Source organism: Lagopus leucura, unplaced genomic scaffold, assembly GCF_019238085.1.
Source record: "Lagopus leucura isolate 7727_CA_CO unplaced genomic scaffold, USGS_WTPT01 Super-Scaffold_760, whole genome shotgun sequence".
Lineage (NCBI taxonomy): Eukaryota > Metazoa > Chordata > Aves > Galliformes > Phasianidae > Lagopus > Lagopus leucura.
The window spans coordinates 9,438,392-9,462,126 of NW_024962257.1; the positions used below are offsets into that span (position 1 = coordinate 9,438,392).

The window sequence follows — 23,735 nt, forward strand, 5'->3', positions numbered from 1 at the left end:
CTAAGACCAAGGCTCATGGACTCAGGATACCAGCCCCCCAGGCTGCATGGGTAGCAGGCAGTGCAGGTTGCTGTGCAGTCTCCTTCTGTGACTCCCATTCTATTCCACCAGTAATGTTTGCCTGTGCTTGAGAGATACACATTGACCTTGGCTATTTACCTGCTACCAAATCTGTATGTCTACAGGAAGGCTGAGGCAGAGCATGTGTATGAATCCATATCTCCTGATTTTTAAACTACTCTTAATTAGATACTATTTAATTTATTAGCAATCACCTTTAACTTTTTAAACAGCAATCTCTTTCACATGTGATTTTTTTTCTTTTCATTTTTGCTGCAACATGAACAGGATGGGATGTGCTTAGCACAACATCTGAGTGTATAGAAACACAGTAATGTTTGAAAAATATTATAGAAGAGAACAAGATTCAGAAGATTTAGCTGCAGTGAGAGAGCACGTCACCTTCCTACCTGATTCTTGGTCTCCTAGGCTTACCCACAGACCAGGCACAAACAAAAGTAGCACCTTCTTTGCTAGTTAAGACATATTTCTGTGCTAAAATCCCTTCCACATTAATACTCTGGCACTGTGTTGGCCTCATACTTTCGGAGGCTTGGACAGAATAGCCATAATTTCAATGAAATGTCAAAGAGGAGAATAAAAGCAGTTGGAAATGAATGTTGGTTTCTTTATCCTCCTGGGATTGTGGATGTATTTAAAACAAAAGGGAGTTCAGTGTTCCTTTCTGGCCACTGACAAGATTATCCTTCCAGAATGCTCCATTCAGCAAAGCACTCAGGCTTTGAGCACACAATGTGGTGAGTTGTCAGCTTTTCATCACAGCCAGCTCAGTTAATCTTCCTAGCTGCTCTGATCAGACCTCCCTAATGCATATTCCCAGACCCTGTGGCTTCCTGTCTTGCTTCCCTGTTTCACAGACCTTGTTCTCACCCTAAAAAATGTGAGCACCCTGTGTACCCTGTGGTACTACATTCCACCAAGGACATCTTCAGTGGACAATCACCACGTTCACTTGCACTGTTGTCTGTCCTTGTTCTTGTTGATCATCTCACTGTCCTTTCTCATAATTTATTTTGAATGTATGGTACAGTTTAAAGCCTGCAAACAAGCTGGTTGTGCAGACTTTAATCCTTAAGTGATGGCTGTGTATTGTCCTTTGGGATGGGTGAACTACTTGACTTATCTAACTGGAGGCATGGAAGTTCTGTATGCAGACACAGCTGTGAATATATCGTATGGATTCACATCTCATCTGATTCGGGATAGTTCATGCCCAGGTATTGCATCAAAACCAAGAGTATGATGTTTTAGAAAAGGAAACTCCCACTGGACAGAGAACCTGTACAGATATAATTTGTCATATGCATTTTATTTGCATGTTAATCCTTGTGGATGCTTTGTATCAGAACAGATTGGAAGGACTGATTTATTCTCTATTAACAAACTGAAGTATGTTTGCAGAGCAAGGGGTATTAAAATATCTTAAAGTTTCAATACATCAAATACTTCAAAATTGCAAAATATTTTACTCTTTCAGTCTTTTTTGGTCTTCAGTTCTCTCAGCTGTAATGTGTAAGAACAGTGACAATCACAATGAAGGGCTGCTTTCAAAAACATTTTTACAGCTTTTCTAAGGGTCAAAACTTGGTTTTTCACAAAATGGTACTCACATTCACAAATTTATTTCCAGAAAATTAACTTTATCTTTTACTATGAACATCACTTTAAGTCTTACAAAGCACTGCAATACTTACAACACTTTTCCTTTCCAATAAAGTTGATTTCATGTCACCTTTATTTATTGGCTGGCCTTGTCTTTGCTTGTTGTGTATTTGTTTTACAGAAGGTGCTGCTGGCATTTACTGTATCCTCTTAATTATTACGTCCACCAGTTAGCAGGTTGAGTTGTATTATTAATTTCAGGTTGTAACTTGATTGAAGTGGTACAAGTTAAAAATAGATTCTTTTTGTCTAAGGGACAAGACCTGAAAAAGATAAAGTAAAATGCCTTGAGTACTTATTGGAATGCTGGATTAAAATTAATTCTGAGGTTCATGAATAAAGCAACTGTACCTATTAATTTGCTCTCTCTTAAGAGACAATAACTATACAAGTAAATCTCTAAAGGTTCCTTGAAATAGTTGCCCACAGTCATTTCCAGGCGCTACTTCCGTGAAGTCTCAGCAGAGTTCTGTCCTACTTAAGAGAGGTTCAAGCTCTTTGAGGCAGGGTGACTTCCAACTTCTGCCCTTAGGAATCTACATTTGATTTTGTTGGAAATATGCTGTGGGGACAAGAGCCAAAGCAGCTGTGACACATATTCATTAGTAAAGTCTTTTATAACCCTTTTCTTAAGTCATCTCTGCATTTCCAAACGTGTTGCTGCTGTGAGCAACTTTGTGAGAATGAATTCAAAGCCAGTAACCAATGCCTTGGATAAGTTCAGCTGAGGTTCAGCCTTATAAATTTCAGAATGCCCCATTTACCAACTGGTCAGTTTGACTTAAACGTTTTCTAAATGCAGCCTTAGAGAGCTTGAAAGAGCAGGAGAGGAGGAGGAGTTGTTTCAGCTTAAAGTATTTTTAATTATCATTAAGAATTTGTCAGAACAATTGAGATGTACAGATTCTTCTGTTTTCTCCTGATTTAGTTGTCTTTTTTTTTCCAAAAGAATAAATTGAAGTCACCTTCATTAATGTGTCCTCAAGTCTGTGTATGAAATGCTCCCTGCTAGGCCTCATTTGTAGCTTCCATATCTCTTCATTGCAGCAAGGTGCTATATAAGCTAGCAAAGCTGAATGCTTTAAGCCATGATTATGTGGAATTCCGTGTGTAACAAAGTTGCTTGGGAGGCAAAATAAAACCTACTTGGTATACAATTGCTGAGCTCCCTGTGCAGCTTTAGCCCGTTGTGGGTGCTAGAGCTGTTTCAAAATCAGCTTCTGATTGTCTATAATCCACTGCTGCCACATTGCAGTGCACATCAGATACTTGAAAGCTACTGCTCTTGTTCTTCACTCTGCAGAATGAAACTCCAAAGGAGTGCAAAGCTCTGTTGTGCAACTGAAGAAGTGGCTAAATGATTATGTAGTGTAGGCATAAAAATATCACTGTGCTATTTGTTATTCGATCTATCTCATGCACTGGAAACACTGAGATATTTCTATGGCTGGGATGTGACCAAGAGTTCCTTTTACCATTACAGATGCAACAGATGTACACAGCTTCACTTCTGGTACCCTTTTCTTGCTCATCTGGCTACTGCCAAAGCAGCTGTCATCCAGGAGCCCTGGACCTGCAATGCGGAGGTAAGTATCACTGCCTTCAATTTTACAGATCAGAAAACTGAAACACAAAAATGTAAAACAAATTGCTTTTCTTGTGATGCTGTCATTTATAAAGTTCAGCTCTGGTCCATACAAGTTTATCTATTTGACCCTAGTGCTTTCCTGTCCTTTTGGGGAGCATTTCTTTGATCACTGTCAGTGTTTATTCTGTGACAGAGCCTTTAGGTTTGCACAAAGGGGAGAAAAAACAACGGATGTTTAAGCACAGGCATGTAGCTCATTTCAGTGACAAGGCAGTAGTGCAGAGAGTTCAGCTCACCCTGGAAGATGGTCTAATCCCTTTTAGGTTTGTCACTGACAAATACATGATTACCAATCCCATTGCAGATGTCTTCTAAGTTATTATTTTTCTTAAAGGTGCAACATGTCCCAGTGCTTTCTGTTAGAACTGTAAATACTTTTGTTTCTTTCTTGAAGACCCAGTGGATTTTTTTTCTTAGACATTTCTGAAGCCATTTGATTCTGGGAGGCCATTCCAGCACGTATAATTTTCCCAAAACCTTTTTCTTGGTCACTTTGCAAAAAACAGTGTTTCTAAATCTCTCAGAGACACTGCTCATGCCCTATCTCTGCAAGAGGGTTGGAACTAGGTGATCTTTAAGCTCTCTTCCAGTCCAATTCCTTTCTTGATTCTACGATCTTGTACAATTGCAAATATTCCTGTAGAACGCTTAATTCTCTGCGGTCTTCCAACTTAGATTTCATCAAAGCGAGTAGAAAAATTGATGTTAAGTTCCTGTTACAGATAAAAGTGAAAAACATAAGGTTTTTAAAAAGAACATATGGATACAAATGTACATATTTAAACAAACATGTTCCAATCAGCTCAGATTTCTCTTTTCTTTCTCTTGTGATCAAAATGTGATAAGACACAGAGGATAGTGAAGTCCCTACAGCGCCAGATCTGAGTCTTGCAAAGGATGTTAGGAAAATTTCCAGTGATTTCTCTAAGTCTCAAACCAGATCATTGTTGTCAGGAAAACATCAGTGAACAATATGGACTCACTGTGTGCAAAACTCCTGTATATAGTTTCAGATGCTGAACATTTTCAATGCCATTTCAATTCTATTTTGAATATGGACTACTTCTGCTAAATGACTCATTATAACCTAGGCAAAATAACCTTAACAAAATACAAGAAACCTACAAGCAGGACAGTGAATTTGTAGAGATGAGAATATAAACAGAGATGTTGCCATGGAAATGAATGTTGATTTTTATACCATTTTTTTTCTGATCCAGTTCTCAGAGAATAAATAGGAGATTTGCTCAGTTTTAAAGGGAATGATGCTAGTCAGCTTATACACCAGTTTATGAGATCTTCCTGTCAATGTGTAGGGAAGTAATTCAGTTACTAAGTACCTTAGTGTCTCTAGAGTTACAGCAGCTATGTAAGATGAGAATCTGTTCCTGCAGTGTCTTTAATATCTAACATTCAGATAATTCAAGATTTTAGCACTGGAATATCCAAATCTCATGCAGATGAATAGTGCTCTGATTGCAAATGACTTTTGTGGTGTTCACGTGCTGCTTGTCTGTGGAGAGGGATCATTTTTGTACCTTGAGAAAGAATAGCCAGTTCTCTGAGGTATCTTCTCATGATGCCACAAGTGCATTGCAATACCTAGTTAATGGCAGCTTTGTATTGATAATGGGCTTCTACGAATCATGAGGAGCATCAAAAAGAAAACATTTTCTTATCTATATGTTCAGATGCTTTCTAATTGCTCATGTGTATTTTAAATAACTTTGCAATTCCTTGTATTGCATTATTCAGGTTTCTCAGTGTCTCATACAAAAGTGATTGAAATGCAGCCAAAAAATTTGCACACTATTATGGGGAATACTTTGTACTGCACATTTTTTAGCTTGTTAATAAAGGGTAAGAATGTGCACGGGTACATTGCATGCCCTCACTTTTATTTTCTACTTTCAAATGTAGCTATTTTTTCATCTGTAATAGGTTGTAGATGTACCAACTTCTCAATAATAGTAGAACTGAGGGGAAAAATACAGAACATTAAAACAAGAAAAAATATTGAATATTTGCTGGTGAAGCAGATTGTGTTAGAAACTATCATACAAATTCCAGTGAGAGATGAGGACTTCCTGGATCTCACATTCTCAACACAGTCTGTAGGATGCACTGTTGCCTGTACTGCACAGTCCTGGGGATGTTCTACAGCTACTGACAGTTACATTTGAAGTGCTGGAAGATGTAAAGGAAAATTACTTTATAAGAAATATGAAGTCCTAACTACAAGTTCAATATATTTGCGTAAATGTGACCTAAAACACTCCTCTCACACTTGCACTGTTCAACTTAATATTTAAGCTAAAATATTCATCATTTTCTTGTGGAAGAAGAACATGAATGGAAAGAAAAGAACATACGATAGGTGCCATCTGTTCTCTCTTTATCTCCCCTTGCTCTCCCCTCTCCCATATTTTTTCTTTTAATATATATTTTTTTTCTCTATATACATATTTTTCATATTTATTTATTTATTTTTACATATATATATATGTAAAATGTTCAATATATATATGTATATATATTGAAATTCTATATTGGAATTGCTAACTGTGGTTGCCTGCCAGGCCTCTTTCGGGGAAAAAATGAGACTGAAGGGTAGCAGGACTGTTGGGAGTCTGGTTGCCTAAGGAGCTAGGGATGAAATCTTCTGCGCTAGATGATCACAACTCTTCTTTGGCTATTCAGTCATGAGACAGCAAAGGCTTTCAAGGATCAACAACAGATTTATGGTGAAGCAAAGGCAAGAAAAGATGCAGGAGGATGTTTCCAAATGAATTTCTTCAGCCAGTGCTGCTAGAAAAGATAAATTTGCAAAATCTCAGGCTCTCAATAGGTCATCCAGCCTTCCTCCTCCTCCAAACAGAATATCTGCTGTGGTCTTGACAGTTGTTTGTCTAGCCAGTATTCAAAGATCACCATTGATGGTGATTATTTTGCCTCCAGGCAAAATAATGCCTCCTTCCATGTCCCTTTTTATGAGATATTTTTCTTTGTATGTGTCTTGAATATTTTTTGTAGCTACTATTTGGTCTATTCTCTGTGGACATCAAAAGAAGAAGATTTTTTCTTCTTTCATAAAAAGTTTGCAAGTCAGCACACCTGATGGGAGTTGTTTTTTTGTGTTTTTTTTTTTTTTTTGTTTGTTTGTTTGTATCTTGCATTTTTCAATGCGTGTTGTGTACCAATAACTGCAGTAATGGGAGTTCAGATCTGAAAACAGTGCCTGACTCTACTGATCAAAGTTCAGTTGTGGATGTTAGAAGACCTAAAAATGTGAAGTTCAGACTGGAGTTTAGATGGTGTATTCTGGCTGGGGTCCAGCGTGGCTAAAAATCCATGTTGATGTAGAGACAGCAGCCATAACAAGCTGGGCTGATGGGCTGCCAGCCAGGCTGTTGTAAAGTACTGGAAGAAACCTGTTTCATGTGTCAGATATAAACTGCGTAACAGAGCCAGGGACAAAATGCATCCCAACATTAATGTCCAGGATTACCAGCTGCTCACACAGCTTGTCTGGGGGCCAGGCATCTCCCAGAATGCCAAGAAATATCTGGTAGCTGTCATATACAGATCTATTCTGTGAGGCACAAAGAAATTGCATCGAGGCCTTCAGAACATCAGAAAATGCTACAAAACACTCTCGGAAGTCAAAAACACTCTTGGGAGGTAATCTTGTCCTCTTAGGACAGCAGCCATGATGCTGGTTCCCATTCCAGCTTTTGCCACTCAAGAGTGGATGCAAAATACAGAAGCATATTGTCTGCTGTCACAACTCATCTGTGAAGCAGATGTTTCTTTTGGGGGAATTATTCATGCTAAAGATCACACTTCAAAGTAAACAATAATTGTCATTTGTTGCCTGTTTAAAAAAAAAAAAATAAATGAAAGCTGGAAATCAAACTAATGAGTACATTTCCTCAAGGGAACAGACAGAACAGGGAATATGATGCTTTTGCAGAAGTTCTGATACATAGGTTGCTCTGAAAGAAATGCCTCTTTATTTCTGTGGAAACTATAGTGGATACAAAGAGTACAGTAACACTGATAGAGCACATTTTCAGCTACAAAACACTTTTTCAATATAGTCACCACCATTAGCTGTGTATTTTTGCCAACTATGAACAGGAGTCTGCATGCTGTGCACAAAAAGTTCTGCACAAGCAGATGTGACCCACTGTTTCACAGCTGTTACAGTGGCATCACTGCTAAGAAAATGTCTGTGTGGTCTGTCTTTCATCAGTCTGAACAGGTGGAATTCAGAAGGCACCAATTCCAGCTACGTGCTGGGACAGTCCACCCAAGATTGGCAATATGTTCCATGGTCTTCAAACTGGTAGGGGGCCTGTTGTTACTGTATTGTGAGAGAAAGGTTGTCTTCTTCTCTGGCCTGTCTTTAGAAGTTTGAGCCCCCAGTTCAGTAAGCACCGTGATGAAGCAGGTCAGGATCTGCAGTCTGGGTTAGCTTTGTAAACCCAGTTCTCAATGTAATGTGTCTCAACTTACACAGGCCAAGAAGTCTGCAGAGAGAGTAAGCTGCAGTGGGTTTTCTGATGGGCCACTGCTTTACAGCCTACTAGTTAAGACTCCATTTCAGGATGCTAATATGACTTTACATAAACCAAAAGCAGCTGTGTTTCAACTCACTATACGGTTTATCCCACAGGACAGTTCTCAGCTACCTTGATTCAAGTACAGGATGAATCGTGGCCTCTGAGTGTACACGAATAACCTGGGAAACCAGACTTGTCATATGGTTCTGGGACTCAGAGACTGTGTTTCTACTAAGTTAAATGGTGCCAAGGAATGTTCTCAGGAACTGACCCAAGCTGTCTGTGTAGCTGCACTGCCAGAATGATCCTTTTGCCATAGAGCTGCAGACCTCTATTTTGATATTTGAGATTTTGGATTTCCTTAACGATGGATAACAAAATTATTTCATCAGCTCGATTCTGACCTTTTCTAACTGACCACATGTCATATTTTAAAGCACGAGAGATGCCTATTTTGCCTTTGTACCAGCTCCACAAAGAACGCTATATAGGAATTCAGCAGAAAATTTCCACCTATTTACTGTTACTTAAACCTAAGAAGTTATTTCAAAAAATGAGGAAAAATACTGTGATTTCTACTATTTGTCTCTTCTTGGAAATTCCATGGATCATTTATCAATGAACCAAAGACTAATTTAAAAACTTCTGAGGGTATTCTGAAGATAGGCTTCTTCAAGGCTTCTCATCATCAGTTCAGAAGCATATGGCCAGGCCTAGTGCAATTACTTGTATGAACTTTGAGAGTGATTGTTTAATGCCATAACCTTCATTATGTTATGCTAAAAACGTTCCCTGCAAGTTTGCATCCCAAAGATGATGCTGTTTTGGTTGGACTAGCTTGAGAAAAAATGCTGTGGTTGAGCTCTTGGGATGAGTGTTTTACTTGGAAGGTAGGAAGAAAATGTTGATGTTCTCTGGATTTGTGTGTGCTATAGCTGACAATTCAAGACATGCTGTGGTAGTTTTATTCCTTAGCTCCTAACAGAAGCCTGTCTCCCTGTGCTGATTCCAGATTTATGAGCACGGTGTGTAAATTGTTACAGAACAGAGTGCTGGATAATTAAACAGCTGCTTAGCACAGAGCTCCTTCATTCTTTAATAAGCAGATGTTTTGTCTTGTTGCTGATTTCAAACATCCCATGGTAACATGCTATATGCATAACATTACTCATATTTTTAATATTTTGGTGTGTTCCTAACCAAAGATCAAAGCTCCGTGCCCCATTATGTGAGGTTCTGCACAGGCAGTTGGCACAGAAGAGATCCTAAATGAGTGCCAATCAGCGCGTCTCAACTGAGTGCAAGGGAACAACAGCAGTTCACGCTGGCTGACATTTCCCTTGCAGATGTCAGACGAGATGCCATGATTTCCATACCAATGGCAGTGGGTGGGAGGATGAAGTAACAGGAGGAGCAGAAATGAGCAGGGATGCAGAAGTCGGAGCTTGCCATTTGCCTTTTTCCTGCAGCTGAACAATAGCAATCTGAGTTATTCATCTCCATCCACCCCTCTTAACAGCAGGATTCCCTTCTGATGATATCGTGTGGCCTTTTGAGTGTGTTAGCAGAGGAACTAGATTCTTTTTTTGTATTTACCTTCTGTGTTATCAGACACAATAAGCAATTCCCAAAAGGCAGATGAGGTGAATAAAACAAAGCATCAGGTTAAATGATGTATCAATTTAGGAAGATGTTTGTGCACCGTGATTTTACGTTTTGTACTGTGCTGGATTTAAGAGTGACATGTGTGCAGAGCCATGGAAAGCAGGTGCAGCCCCGAGGTACGAGACCTTCTGTCCTGCCCTGCTTGTGGTCTCCCTTTCTGCTGCTGAAGTTGCTTCCTGGGACAGCGTGTTCAGCAGCTGATAAGAGCACGTGAATAGAAAGAGAAATATTATAAATATCAGGAAGTGGCAGCCAGATTGTTCCAAGGTTGTGTATTGTGTGCTAGTGAAGCAAGATAGCCTGACTCTGTTATCAGTGCTGTCCATCAAACACTGATTTCTGTATCTGTATCTTCCACATATAAACATTTCTATTTGTGAGCTTCACTGGGAGGAATTCAGACAATGTTGATAATTGTGGACTTTCTGATCTTCAGGAGGAATAAATGTGCCCTGTTAGGGAATGCACTGCTCCTATCCCTAACCTGTGTTATACACATTTATACATAATCTCAGTATAACTATAATGGGAATAAAATTTATGCTTTAATTCATGTTTGTTCACTGGTTGGGAAAAAAATGTCCATGAACTGCGAGGTAGCAGATCTGCTTATTCCATAGATAAACTGTTGTTGTATGTGGCCCACATCCTGCATTTTTATATATCATTCCAATTCCTCAGCTGTTTCAAATTCATCTACCTCTCTGAAAGTGAATGAAGCAGCTGTGCCAAATTCAGAGCCTGGCTGAGTCTGGATTAATGTCTGGAGGTGCTGAATTTCCCAAGGCTGGCGCTTCAGCCATTAACTGATGCAGAAGAAACAACTGCCTTAGAATGTCTCTCTCCCTTTCACATAAAGGCAGAATTCTGAAATTATTGTGTAACATGCCCTTCTTCCCATTACACGATCCTCATTCTGTTCACCATTATTTTTAATAGACCAATTTTCTCTCTTGCTTTTCATCCACTGAGTCTTTACTATTATTATCATCAAAGTGTCTGTGGGCTGCCAGCATTTGATATTTCATTTCACTGATTTAATTATGTCTGCAGCCTGTTCTGGGGCTGTTTATTTTTATAGATCTCCAAATCCTCTTTTTTATCAAATTGTTTACATCTGAATCCATTTGTTCACTGTTTATATGTCACTTTGCAATTGTATCCTCTTCTACTTCGCATTTGTTCCTGAGGTGTGTCTTAATTCCATCAAATTTTATGAGTTTGTGGGCAGACAACTAAGAGGAGAAGATCTTCCTAACTAGGGGTGAAAGGAAGTTCTGGACACAGCTAACACCATCTGCTTTTTCACCCCTGCTTCCTGCAGGCATATGTGAGTTTGGAACCATGTATGTTACCAGTTATTGGGAACTGACAGCTCACAGGAAGCTGGGAGAGTGTTAGATTAAAGGAAGAGACATTTTACACGTTTGCTCCTGTATGTGCAGTTTACAGAGGGTATAAATATGTAGGTATTGTAGGGTATGAATAAACAGGGTGTTTACTGAGCTTAGTTTAGTTTCCAAAGAGTGGAGATTCTTTGGCTCTGGGCATCCTGGTCTGCTGATTGGCAACCCTGCACATAGCAGGGGGATTGAAACTAGATGATCATTGTGGTCCTTTTCAACCCAGGCCATTCTATGAGTCTATGATTCTTTATTGCAGAGGGTTGCAGAAGATGATGACAACAATATGAGTGTAAGAGTGAAATTTTGGCTTAGCAGTGCGTCGTGACACAGCATGCCACCAAGAAAGCTCTTAGAACTATTGATCTTCTGGGGAATTTCAGTCTTGCTTTGAATTTTGCTGACTGACCTCCTGTCATTGCAACTACTTCAGCAGTGGTGATGCACATATGCATGCACGTGCTGCAGTTCTGTTGAGTTTCTTGCTTCTGCTATAATTAAGAGTCCATAAATAAGTGCTTCTAATGCACTTGACTAGAGAAAGTAATTGCTGTTTAAATGGATAATTTATTGTGTGCTAATTAAAAGCCCAATAGGTGAGAACATTTTAATGAAATGTAACTTAACTCAATAAGGAGGTTTTTAATAATCATTAGTAGCCTGATATATACCTGATGCAGCAGTTCTGTAATGACAAGCTCTAATTGATGTTTTTAACATATTTTTATTGTGGATAAATTGCTGTTTTGTTGTATATCTCTTTTCCTGTCTTTCACATGCACACCTTCCTAGCGGGAGGCCCAATTCTACTTTATTACAGTTGATTTTTCCATGCCGTGGGAACTCTCTCCCTTATGCTGGTCAACTCATCTCAGTTACACCAGCATGAAGCAGGATGTGAGCGAACAGACGTAAGGTGCTGCCAGCTTCTACTGAAGAAAAGGTACTAACTTTTAATTTCAGTTGACTATCGGAATGTATAATACAGATCTGCTTTTTTTCCTTGTTTGACTTACAGTATGAGGCAGGGAAACCCTCAAAGTGTCCAAGGTTCCAACCACTTATCTTAGAGCAGAATGGTTATACAAAAAGAATGGTCTCTCTTGGTAACGGATTTCACTTTCAAAAAAGGAAGCTTAAGAACAGGGGCTGGAAAGTGAATGTGCCTCACACAATGGAGCAGCGTGCCAGGAAGATATTTGAGCTGGGAAGTAGTATCTAAGGACTGAGAGAGTAGATGGCTGATTTTCTTGGCAAATATAATATGAAAAAGCTGCACTGACCTTTGCAGGATGAGAGGTAATGGCCCTAAATTGCCCCCAGGGGAGGTTCAGGTTGGATATCAGGAAAAATTTCTTCTCAGAGCAATGATGCGTTGGCTGCCCAGGCTGCCCAGGGAAGTGGTGGAGTCACTGTCCCTGGATGTGTTTAAGAAAAGTGCAGACATGGCACTGAGGGACGTGGTTTAGTGAACGTGGTGGGAATGGGTTGGTGTTTGGACTGGATGATCTTAGTAGCCTTTTCCAGCCTTTCTGATTCTGTAATTTCACTGTGCTTTTTTGGTGTATTTTTCCACCACTGGACAATAACTGTTCTTACATTTCTGAGAATTTAAAGAATGGTCTTCTGAGACTGAAAAGCACAGAACATGGAGTGGAGGCTGTTAGTAGCTCTGGTGGGATGGGGTAACCATTAAAAGGTCACTGCACTTTCCTGGGTTCCTTTTCCCCCAGTATTAAATGGAGATAACTACATGTTTCCTTCATGAAGCCATTTGGTATATATCCTGTTGAAAAATCTATATATAAGCATTCGTCTTTTTTGTCACTCAGGCACTGATACAGGAATTTCTGGAGCACTCCTACATGTTGAGAATCACACTGATACTGTGGATGAGAATATTAAATTCTGGTGCTGAACCTGGCTAATTTGAAAATGACGTATTTTTCTAGGGTGATGCCTCAGATAAATCTTATATAAGAAACTGAATTACATTTATAGCTAGAAAGGACTGCAGGATTTTATGATCATCTCAGCACTCCTGCATTTAGTAAATTATCTTGTGTTTGATTATGACAGGGTACCTCTTAACATATGTCAAAGTTCTTGTTTCCTGGAAACTAAACTCTGGTGGAAAGCATTTTGGTTTTTTTTTGTTTGGTTGGTTTTGGTTGTATTTTGTTTTGTTTTTTTTTTTTTCATCTGATTTGTTTGTTTGGGGCTTTTTTTGTCTTTTAAGTCTGAACAACCCATTGGTTTTACAGCTCTTTGGTTCCTGCCACTGGAAAGAGATACCCATAGATTAAATAGTTAAATAAGAAAATCCCCTGGGGTTTGATCTGATGAAGGTGATGCTCATTTAGAGAAGGAGCAAATACTTTAACAAGTACTATCCTGATGAACTATCCAACTTGACTTCTGAAAAGTAACTATTAAATGGAGAGAAGAAACCATAAAATGTAAGTGCAAGCTTGAATGCTGGTATCATAATCCGATCGTAGTTAATTTAATTGTGGGCTTCAGATGCCATATTTGGAATTCTCAGTTTCAACCCAGTTTTTAGTAGACAATGAAGAACCTTCTGAAGGATTCAGAATAGCAGTTCAGAAGGTCTAATCAAGTCAGCAAACAGGGATCCACTTTAAGTCAAGACAGAGAAAACAGTGGGCAAAAGCTGATACAGCCCACTGGATGCAGGCAGAATAGTCAGAGGAAAAACAATAGGGCATGATTTGGAGAAACCAAACTTTCACATAACCAACTAATAACATTTGGAGAAAATGAACAAGCTTTCAGGCATTGAAATGCTTCTGCAGGTTTGGCAAAGAAAAGAAAAAATTTGAAGCTTTGTCCAGCTTGCTAAGAAATGAGCATTTAACTTGAGATAATCACCTGGACAATTAGGAAGACAAAAAGGTGAACTGCTTAGCCTTAATGGAGCATCTGGGGATACAAACAAAAGGTCATGAGTTAATGTGCCCCTGCAAGACAGAAAGAGGGAGTGGGAGCTTAAAGAGAGCTCTTGGGAAAGGTAGGAAAGTGGCACCACCGAACCATTGCCTGTGCTGGCTTCCATGGGTTTTAGTGCCTGGGAGAACTCTGAATTTCATTTCCCAAATATTTGATTAGTGTCCTTTGGGGCAGCTGGTAGATTAGGAATTTGAATTGGCAGACTTGCACCTAATTGTAGTCAACACAGCAGCAAACCAATCCTGAAAAACCACAGTAGGGACTAATTCAGAAATGTCTTAACACAGAATATGAAGAACATTTTTCCCTCCCCTCAGCTCCAGATTCCTACTCTAAATGTTAAAAAAGAAACCTTAAACTCGTCTGAATTACAAGAAAAACTGTCAGCCTCCCTCAAAATGGGGGAAGAAAGTACTTGTAAAATGCTTATGCATTATATAACACGTACCCATATATCATTTATATGGACATTAGCAACTTGTGTTATTTCCTCATTTTGGAGGCGATGCATTAAAAGTGAAAATGCCACTGCTGCTACTTTCTTCTTACATAAAGCAGATTTGTGTCCACAGTTCCTGTGTGCAAATCCTTCTCCATGATTTTCAAAAAGCTGATTGAATGCTATTCCAATAGCTTGGGAAGTGTGGCCAAACAGATAAAGATGGCATATAAGGAGCCTGGTGGGCACCAGTGCCAATTTCATGCCCATGCTCTGCCTTGATTAAAGCAGAGATGTTTGCATATGTCTTGTATCTCAAGGCATTTTGATGCACATCCCCTCCTGCTGAGCCAGCAAAGCTCCTCTCACACCTATTGCTTTTACATAGCAGATGCACATTAATGGAAGCAGTCAGAGCATGCATCTACCTGGTTCATGATTTGTACGTCTCTAGAGTTATCCTTAAAATGCAGACAAAGTTTAAAAAGAAATAGAAGAGAGTTGCAGAAAATCCAGATTAATAGTTGACAGTTGAAATAGTTTATCCTCTTACACAGGGGTATTAATTACTAAGTGTGTCTTCAGTCTCATTTGCAGGGTTTCCCTTTCACTATCTGAAAGGGAAAGCAGTAGATTAATGAGAGAGGCTGGGAAGGTGCCACCTTGTAAGGAGCTGCATGGAAATGTGCCACTTAAAAGGCACAAACAAGTTTTATTGCAACTGCCAAACCCGGGAACCATGTAACATCCTACTATGGAATATACTGTAACGAAATCAACAATTTGCTCACATTTATCGTGTTGTTGTGTTTTGTTTTCAGATCTCCATATGTAGGAAAACATTTTGAATTTTCTGCCAAAGATTTCCAAATTAACATCTAAAAGAATTTTTTTCCCCTTTTTTGTACTGTCTCTGGGTTATATGGGTGCTGTGAGGCTGCTCAGCCCATGCTTTAGAGATTTCTGCATAAATGCCATTAATACAGTGCAGGAGAGGATGATAGATATGAAGCTTATAGAAACGAAGCTAATACTGAGACTTACTGTTTTTATTTCCTTGTGCTTTTGCATTTAAATTTCATAGCAGTGAAACTCTTGATGGGCACAGTGTGGATGGAAGTGGTAGAACTGGAAGATCTTGGTGGTCTTTTCCAACCTTTCTGATTCTTTGACTCTGTGACTCCAGGGAGGACAAAACACCATTCCTGTTCACAACGAAGGAGCCACAGCCCATGACCTCCAATGGCAAGGCTTTGCCACCACCAAGGGGCACAGAGTGCAATGAGCGGCGCTGAGCTGAGCAGTGAGGAGATGGCTGCACAACTAGCGTGGAAGCTTTGACTTTATGGTAAGTCAGATCTCTTAATATTGTTTTACTGTATTTTTTTGAGCTTCATATTTAATTCAGGTCAAATCTGATCTACTAAACAGCGCTGTTCTGTAGCGCACACACCAGATACACGAGGTGCTGTTTTAGCATAGCTCTGACCTAGTTACTTCACACAATGTTGTTTAAAAGCAAAAATTGAAATCCCTTATCTAAACAAAAATGAGCCTTTGTTCTCCTGCTTATTGTGGCATTTTGCATGCATTTGGTTTCAAAGGCTGATAACGTTTACTATTCTGAATCTTTCATGGGCACCATAAGGGCTTTTCCGTTTTGGTAACCAACCCAACAGCATGCTGGAGAAATGAATGTCTGCCATTTGAGATATATGGAGCCACCTTGACAAATCTGATGGCTGAAACTACTTTTTATTATTCTTTATTAATATTTATCAACAAGAGTTGGTAAATATTAATGAAACATTAAAAATAGCTACATGTGTTTAAAGAATTACTCTGTTTTTGTTACTGCTATCAGAAACAAAAGATGAGTTACTGGCAGGAAAGAACAGGAAAACCAAAAACTGAAATGTTCAGATGTTTAAAGGACTCTTAGAATACAGATGTGCTTCTCTAATCTTTCTAAAATGGTTCCACATTCTCACATGAGTCTCTTCATATATAAGTATCTCTCTCTCTATATATATATGCATTTAAAAGGATTGTGAATGTGAGAGGAAAAGATAAATTAGGCTGTGAAAAAAAAAGTGTAAATTTCAATTTCAATATACATTCTGATTTTTAAAAGTAGACCTAGAAATCCATAGAACAGCTACAGGGATTTTCCAAGTTTGTAATCAAACATGTTTTTCATTAATATTTTTTCATTATGTTTGATTTTAGAAATCTTAATGGGTTCTGATGATTGTTATTAAAATGGGAAAAGTGACTGTAAAATGCAAGCCATGCAAAATGAAAGAGAACATTCTGTCTTCAACCCCCCCACCTTAGCTATCAAGAAAATTAATGTTTAATTAAAAACCTGATTTTAGAGAAATAGTTGTGTTCTTTTGTTATAAAAAGATTATGACAAATTGTGAAATAGCTGTGCTACAAGGCAGTTATTAGGCAAATTTCACCAAGATGGTTAGGCAGTGCTTGTTACTGACTTGGCAGGGAAAATGCTAATATCCTAATGGATTGATTTAAGAAGTGCCAGGTAATTTGTAACACTTCAAGGAAGTCCAGTGATTGCATTTACAAGGAATAGAAATGGGAGCTGGAATGAATTGCTAAGGCCAAGGGAATAAGGATTCGGTCATTCTTGTGCAGTTAGTCACTGGGATTCTGCAGTTGTCATAGACTATTGCTTAGACTGTTGCTTAGCAGGACATCAGGGTGCACCACTTTCCAATATTTCCAGTCTGTGGTCTCTGTTTGGACAGGCTGTTTCCCATCTTGTTTTCTCATCTTGCTTCTTTCCTCCATTCATGTCTTCCCCTTTTTCCTGCTTCTTTTTGATACCACTGGAAACATAACACTTAATACTCCCACATATCAAATTCTCAAAAGTGAAACCAGACCATGCTTCCATCCCCTTTTATCTAGTGTTTAGTGTGTTGGGCTTTTGAAAGCATTGATCACTGTTAGACATAAAGACTGCCGAGGACCTCGTCAGACAGCACGGTTCAGATGTGTACAAGATCAGACGTGCCATGGTGGTGGAACAGCTGTTTCAGAAGTAAAAGTGAGAAAAATAGCTGGCATTACATGATCCAGGTCATGCAAGGTTACTTGTATGATACCAGTCAACTTTTGCATACTTATCTGCTTTCCAAAATTGCATGTAGTAGGAATAGAACATAAGAGATTGCTGCTTCTGCTGGTTGGACTGAAACCGGTGTTTACAAAGCTGTTGTCAGTGGAGAGACATCAAAACCTTGCCTTGGGTGATACACCACAATTCCCAGTCCCCTGTTGTTCCCAGGAACAGCAGCAAAATATGGCTGTGGCCTTCCCTCTTATTCCTAGCCATGAGTTCCATCAATCTGATGTCGCAGATGGTATTGGAGCTTGGAGAGTTCTCTGAAACTTCATCCCTTCCTGAGCTTTCTTCATGAACATCAACCGGAGAAGAGTGAAACGTTGCCTATGAGTGTTTCATCATTTGAAAGGCTGAACAACTGTTTCCAATTCCTTGCCTTACCAGTGTCTTCTCAGTGATGACTTTATTCCCTCTCTTTTTGAACAAGGCTGAGTGGACTCTCTGAATCTAATTTTATTTAAATTTGAGTGGAAGCCAGGTTGTCTTAACTGCTTTTCCCTGACTTTCTGCTCATTCTTCCTACTTGAAGGCACGTCTGTCTTGGATGTGGATATAAAGAGTAAGGGCAGACTTGTTAGGCTGCTGTCATTGAGATTCTCCTTTGGCTTCTAGTATTTGTGGCTAATACTTAGAAATTAGTCAAGTTGGATTTTTTCACTTCATGTATGATTATGGTAGGCATAATTCTGCTGTCACTCATGCAAGAATAAATGCTGAAACTAATGGAGATACATGAAAGTAAAACTGATCTAAATGAGAACAGAATCAGGCCCCCTATGGATATGAGATCAAAGTACTACCACACTTTATTTACACTGAAACTCCTTCATACCACTCAATCACACACAAAATGATTTGAAATTGGTGGAACAGTGATATCTACTCACTTTAAGACGCTGTTATTCTTGCAGAGCGGTGGTAAAGTCTCTAATGTATGTGTGAATAAAATTCCCTCCAAAGAAAGGAGAGAAAGGCAGCAGGTCCTGGCACCAGCACAGCCCTCCCTGCCATTGGGTACATGGCTTTGGACCCCACTGCTCCCTTTCTGCATCAGAGAGGGCACCAGTACTCTGAAGGCTGGGTACTGTTCAACACATGGGGAAGCAACAGTAATTTTGCTTCTTTGCTTCTTGGCCCCTTGGGAACTTCTGCTCAAAAGACTTTTATTTTGGTCATACTATCAGTCTTGCTGCAGCACAGATGTGCACAGTTGTCTCTGGGAAGGCTTACTCAGGGAGATCACATTTCTAATCTGTTTGCTAATAAGTGCGTAATGGGAGGCAGAATATTTCTTTCTCGTGTTGAAGAGTCTCCAGTTAAATAATTAATTGATATTGAAGTGGGTCCAATTTATACTGGATTAAGCAATAGTGAAATGTCTTCCCTCGAGTGGAGAGCAGCACATTGTGCGCATCTATAACCATCTTGTAGCATTCACTGAAGGCAGGAGGAATACTGCATGATTAGAGTGCATCTAAAATACAGAATAAAGGCACCAGAATCGATCTGCCGCCTTCATCACAGGATCAGTTGTTGCCAAATAGGATTTGCTGGGTCTGCTCAAAGCCAGCACAATTGGATGGGGCAGGGAGGAAGCTCTTAGCAGAGCACTGGGAGTCTCAGCCGGAATGAGCATCTGCTCCCCGGTTGCTCTTGTGATTCTTCTTGGCAAGGAACTACATAATCAGCTTTCTGGTAAATTCTTCCAAATCCTTCTTTGCTTTGATTCTGTGTAGAAAACTACATAACTCTCAGATAACATGTATTGCTATGATGAGTCCTGAAATTTGATGTTAAATGAAATGTCAGATAATGAAACTGTAAATCCTGTCTTCTTAAAAGTGACTGAATGAACTGCTGAAAATAACCCATCATCTTCTTGAGGAGCAGCCAGGTTAGATGATGATAATGGTATTTCCCAAATGGACAGTGACATTGATGTTTTATATGTGATATACTGAGACCCCATCTCTGACCTGTATGCAAGATGAGGAATGAAATGGTTTTCAGTAATAACAGAAAATCTGATGATATATTTAAGATGCTTATTGTTGGCCTGTCACCTTATGGAGCCTTTCTAACCCCAGGGGATCACCAGATAGATATCTATGATGCACATACATCATTGGCTGGGAAATATGATGCAGCTCCCGCTGACTTATTTACTGAGAGAGCAACTTTTTCTGTACTTCTTCCATAACGTGTCTGAAAATGCTGTCATTTTTAACACTGCAAATCAATATTGCTTAAGTATGAGAGGGACACTGAAAAAATTTAAATTGGATAACAGCATGAAAATCTGAACATTTAAAGCATAATTAGCTGGTAGTATTTTAACAAACTCTCTAAAGAATATGTAGAAAAAACAGCTTGTTTACTGAGCTCAGCATTAAGAGCTATCCTGTAATTTATTATCTGAAAATGTGGTACTGCATACCCCTAATTTTATAATCTGTTGACTCAAACCACAGACTGTCAAACACATTTCAAGATTATCCATGTTTGCATGTCATATTATATTTTTTGGGGAACGCAGCTTCTATTTATTCTTAACTCTGCTGATGATTTTCTCAGATTTCTGCCATATGCTGCACGTCACAGGTGAGTATTTTACTGTCTTAAAATTTGACAGCTGTATCCAGTTTAATAGTTCTGTCATCTCAGCATTGCCATTAGCACTGAATTACAACAGAGGATATTTAAACGTTGGATTAGAGTGTCACATATTTGTCAAATAACAAACAACAAGGGCAGACATTGTGAAAGGAGTCAATGAAACTTTAAAAACATCAGTCAGTCAACAAAGGTATAAAAACTGAGTCAGTGACTAACTAAACAAAGTTTGTTCAATGTTTATTTGTTAAACTGCAGTTTTATGCATCTATCTTGCTATAGATTTTATGCATAATACACACACACTGGCCAAATTCCTGTCAGTTGAAAAAGGCACATAGACAAATATATTTAATGAACAGTTTGAAGTTTACAGAAAGAAGAGGATTTATAGGCCTGAATTCAGAAAGGATGGGGATACGGTCTTGGGCATAAGTGCATATTATCTTGCTTTCCAGGGTGTTTTATGCAGAATAGAGGCAAGATGCAGTACTGTAAAATGTTAATAATGTTAATAATTGTTCAGCTCTTTTGAAACCTCATTCTGGTCCTGCTGAAAGTAAGCACTCACCCTCGATCAGAACCACAGAAAAAATAAGAGGTTAGCTAGATAAATACAATGAAAAACACAGCCTTTTAAACATCAAAGTCAAACAAACAGTGAAATGATAGCAGTCATTCAATTTCATCTGCTTCCTGCTATAATATCATCAGCCCAACAAAGCACTGAAACACAGGTGCAATGTAAATCCTCTTTAAAAAGGGATTATTCATGTGCTTGAAATTATATACTTTATTACATCTGAACCACAGCTCTAATGCCCATCAGGCATTAGGAGGCAGTGCTTATTCTGTTTATTTTCACACTATGATTTTTAACTGACCTTGAAAGTTTAACTCCTGTGGGTGAGCATTTTTTCTCATGGAAGCAGTTCCTCTGACACGTTCCAGTTACTCAGTTGGACTCGATGATCCCTGTGGGTCCTTTCCAGCTTGGGATATTCTATGATTCTATTATTTGCTCTGCCTTTACTAGAAACAGTTTTTTTGCTATTGCTCCCAAACCTGCTATGCAAGGATTGGCCTCTTCATTCTTGGCACTGCTGTGCTGATTGGAAAACTTGCAGCAAATGGCAAAATCTTGCACGTGGTATTTATCTAATCAGCTTCAAGGAGACTCTTCGCTAACTTTGCCAATGAAAACTAGATACTAGCTTAGTCTTCAGGTTCTGTAGTAATAATATATAGTATTTACAAATCAAGTGATGCATAAAGCAGTTCTTCACCACCTGCCAACCGATGCCCAGACCGACCTTGAGTAGTGACTGATTTCCCCAGCCAATCCCCCTATTTTTTTTTATGATGTCATATCGTATGGAATATCCCTTTGGCCAGACTGGGGCAGCTGTCCTGGTTCTGTCCCCTCCCAGCTCCCAATGCCCAGCACCCCTCACTGGCAGGATGAGAAACTGAAATGCTTTTGGCTTTGTGCAGCCACTGCTCAGCAGCAACTAAAGCATCGGTGCGTTATCAACACTGTTCTTCTCCTGCAGCCAAAACTCCAAAACACAGCATCATACCAAACACTATGAAGAAGATCGACTCTGTCCCACATGAAAGCAGGACAGAAACAGAAAGCACAAATCAGTGCTCAGTGTCACTCAGCCTCCTCTCTTCTGGGCACTTTTGGTACATATGTGATGAGGTTATCAACCTCAAAATTCAATCTGAAGCCAGTTGATGTTTTATGAGTCAGAGCTGGAGCTGGCAGCACGGTGGGACAATATATTTCCAATTAGCAAATATTTTAGTGTGTGCTGGCATATCCTTCAGTCAGTAGCTCTCCCAGCCCTTCTTGTTTACTTTGTTGAGGATTGTTCTTGTGAGGTTTCTCTGAACAGATTTCACTGCTGGCAGGCAGGTGATGGAAAAGCAGCTTCTGTCCATTTTTAAGCCTCAAGGACATAGGTACTCACCAACATTGCAGCTCCCAAGCAATGGGCTCTCCTCTCCAAGTCAGTCTCCAGTATCCGGGCTAACACAGGGAAAAATTCTGAGCAAGTGGGATGGCCAAGCCTTCACAGATAAGGAATGTGGGATATGTGTGTGAATCTCCTGAAAAAATTTTGTATTTGCTCATCATTTTTTGAAGCATTCAGTAAAGTGAAAATTTTTTGTGAAGCAAATCCAATTCCGAATAGTTCACAGAGAATAATAAATCTGTGAACTCCAACAAACCAATCCATATTTAGGAGGAAATAACCAACTTGCAATCTTGAGTTATATGATATGCCACTTCCTATAAGTTCTGTGATCAAATGAAAAGAAAAATGCTTTTGTTTTCTGAGCTCCTCTATTTACAAAGTGCAACTATTGATCAACTATTAATCAAAAGACGGATGGGACAGAGGCCTTCATCCCTGAGTTACATTTCCTGGATGTGGCTCCAATGGGAGCTCCAAAATCACAGCAGAAGCACTGGGACTTTTCCTTGGGGAGAAAAGAAAAGCTTTGGCTTCGTTAATATGAGAAAATTTTTCTTTGGCCACTTTTGCATTTGAGCATCTCTGGCATAATAGGAGACACTGTTCGGTCTTGCATTTTTATTTCATGTTTTTCCTCATATGACACTCTTTCCAGCTCATTTTTCTGTTTCACTTTTTAAGCTGCTGCTTTTGCTTTAGCAGGAGAGTCTGAACACTTTATTGATTAAGCTGCCTGTTTTTCAGTTTCATCATATTCTTCATTTGAATGTGTATCTGTTTTGCTGAATCAGCTGTGTATTGAAATGCTTGAGGATTCAACTACTTTTTGAGCTGCATCTTTGGTTTAATCCTCTTGTGCTTTTTTGCTTACTCAGCTGGCTACTAAACCAAGTAATTTTGGGGGTGGAGGGATTGCACTGCCAATTTCATTTCTGACTGGGAAAAATATACTATAAAATGAGTTCCAGTCATTCATGACTACAACTATATATTGTCTAAATGAACTGCCTTTTAAACACTGAAAAAAAGAACCCTTTTATTATTATTTATCTTTTTATTATTACTTATTATTTGCTCTTTTTCCTTTACTTGCAGTGTTTGCAACCGAATGTAAGAAATACTTGGAGAGTTCCCAACCTGGAAGACAAACATAAATGATTGGGAGCACAATCTGAAGCCAAGTGTGTGAGGTGATTCAGTTTAAAATTTAAGATCTGTTCATTTGCTCTTTAGCATCTGTGAAGGCTGGAAAGCGAAGTACACAGCCTAGCAAATGGAGCACAGGTTGAGATTCAGCTGCATCTCAAGCAGGCACTAGATTGCTATGACAGTAGCTCCTCTCAGAAGTGAGACTTGGATCACAGATAACTATTTTCACATGATGGATATCCCAAGCTCTAAGGGGTGCTGTGTTGTGCAGTCCCAGTCCTAACTCTGACTATAGAAACCATGGCTCTCTCTATCCAATTCCTGCTTTTGGTATTGAGCTCCTGATCAAGACCATAGAAATGCTGCAGAAGTTGTATCTGGCCCAAGACTAATTAGTTTACCTC

At 39.2% G+C, this 23,735-nt stretch overlaps 2 long non-coding RNA genes across 2 annotated transcripts in view; one reads left to right on the forward strand and one right to left on the reverse strand.

Annotated features, from left to right (window-relative positions):
• Positions 1 to 1,572: 1,572 nt before the first annotated feature.
• Positions 1,573 to 23,735, reverse strand: part of LOC122176157 — a 32,051-nt gene continuing 9,888 nt past the window's right edge. The window contains exons 5-6 of the long non-coding RNA XR_006177639.1: positions 22,174 to 22,273; positions 1,573 to 4,104 (exon numbers count right to left, since the gene is read on the reverse strand). This is a non-coding gene — a long non-coding RNA (uncharacterized LOC122176157). The remainder of the gene's footprint in view (positions 4,105 to 22,173; positions 22,274 to 23,735) is intronic.
• LOC122176158 lies at positions 13,402 to 23,325 on the forward strand. Its single transcript, XR_006177640.1, has 3 exons — positions 13,402 to 13,483; positions 15,620 to 15,781; positions 23,278 to 23,325. It is a non-coding gene; the product is annotated as an uncharacterized LOC122176158 (long non-coding RNA).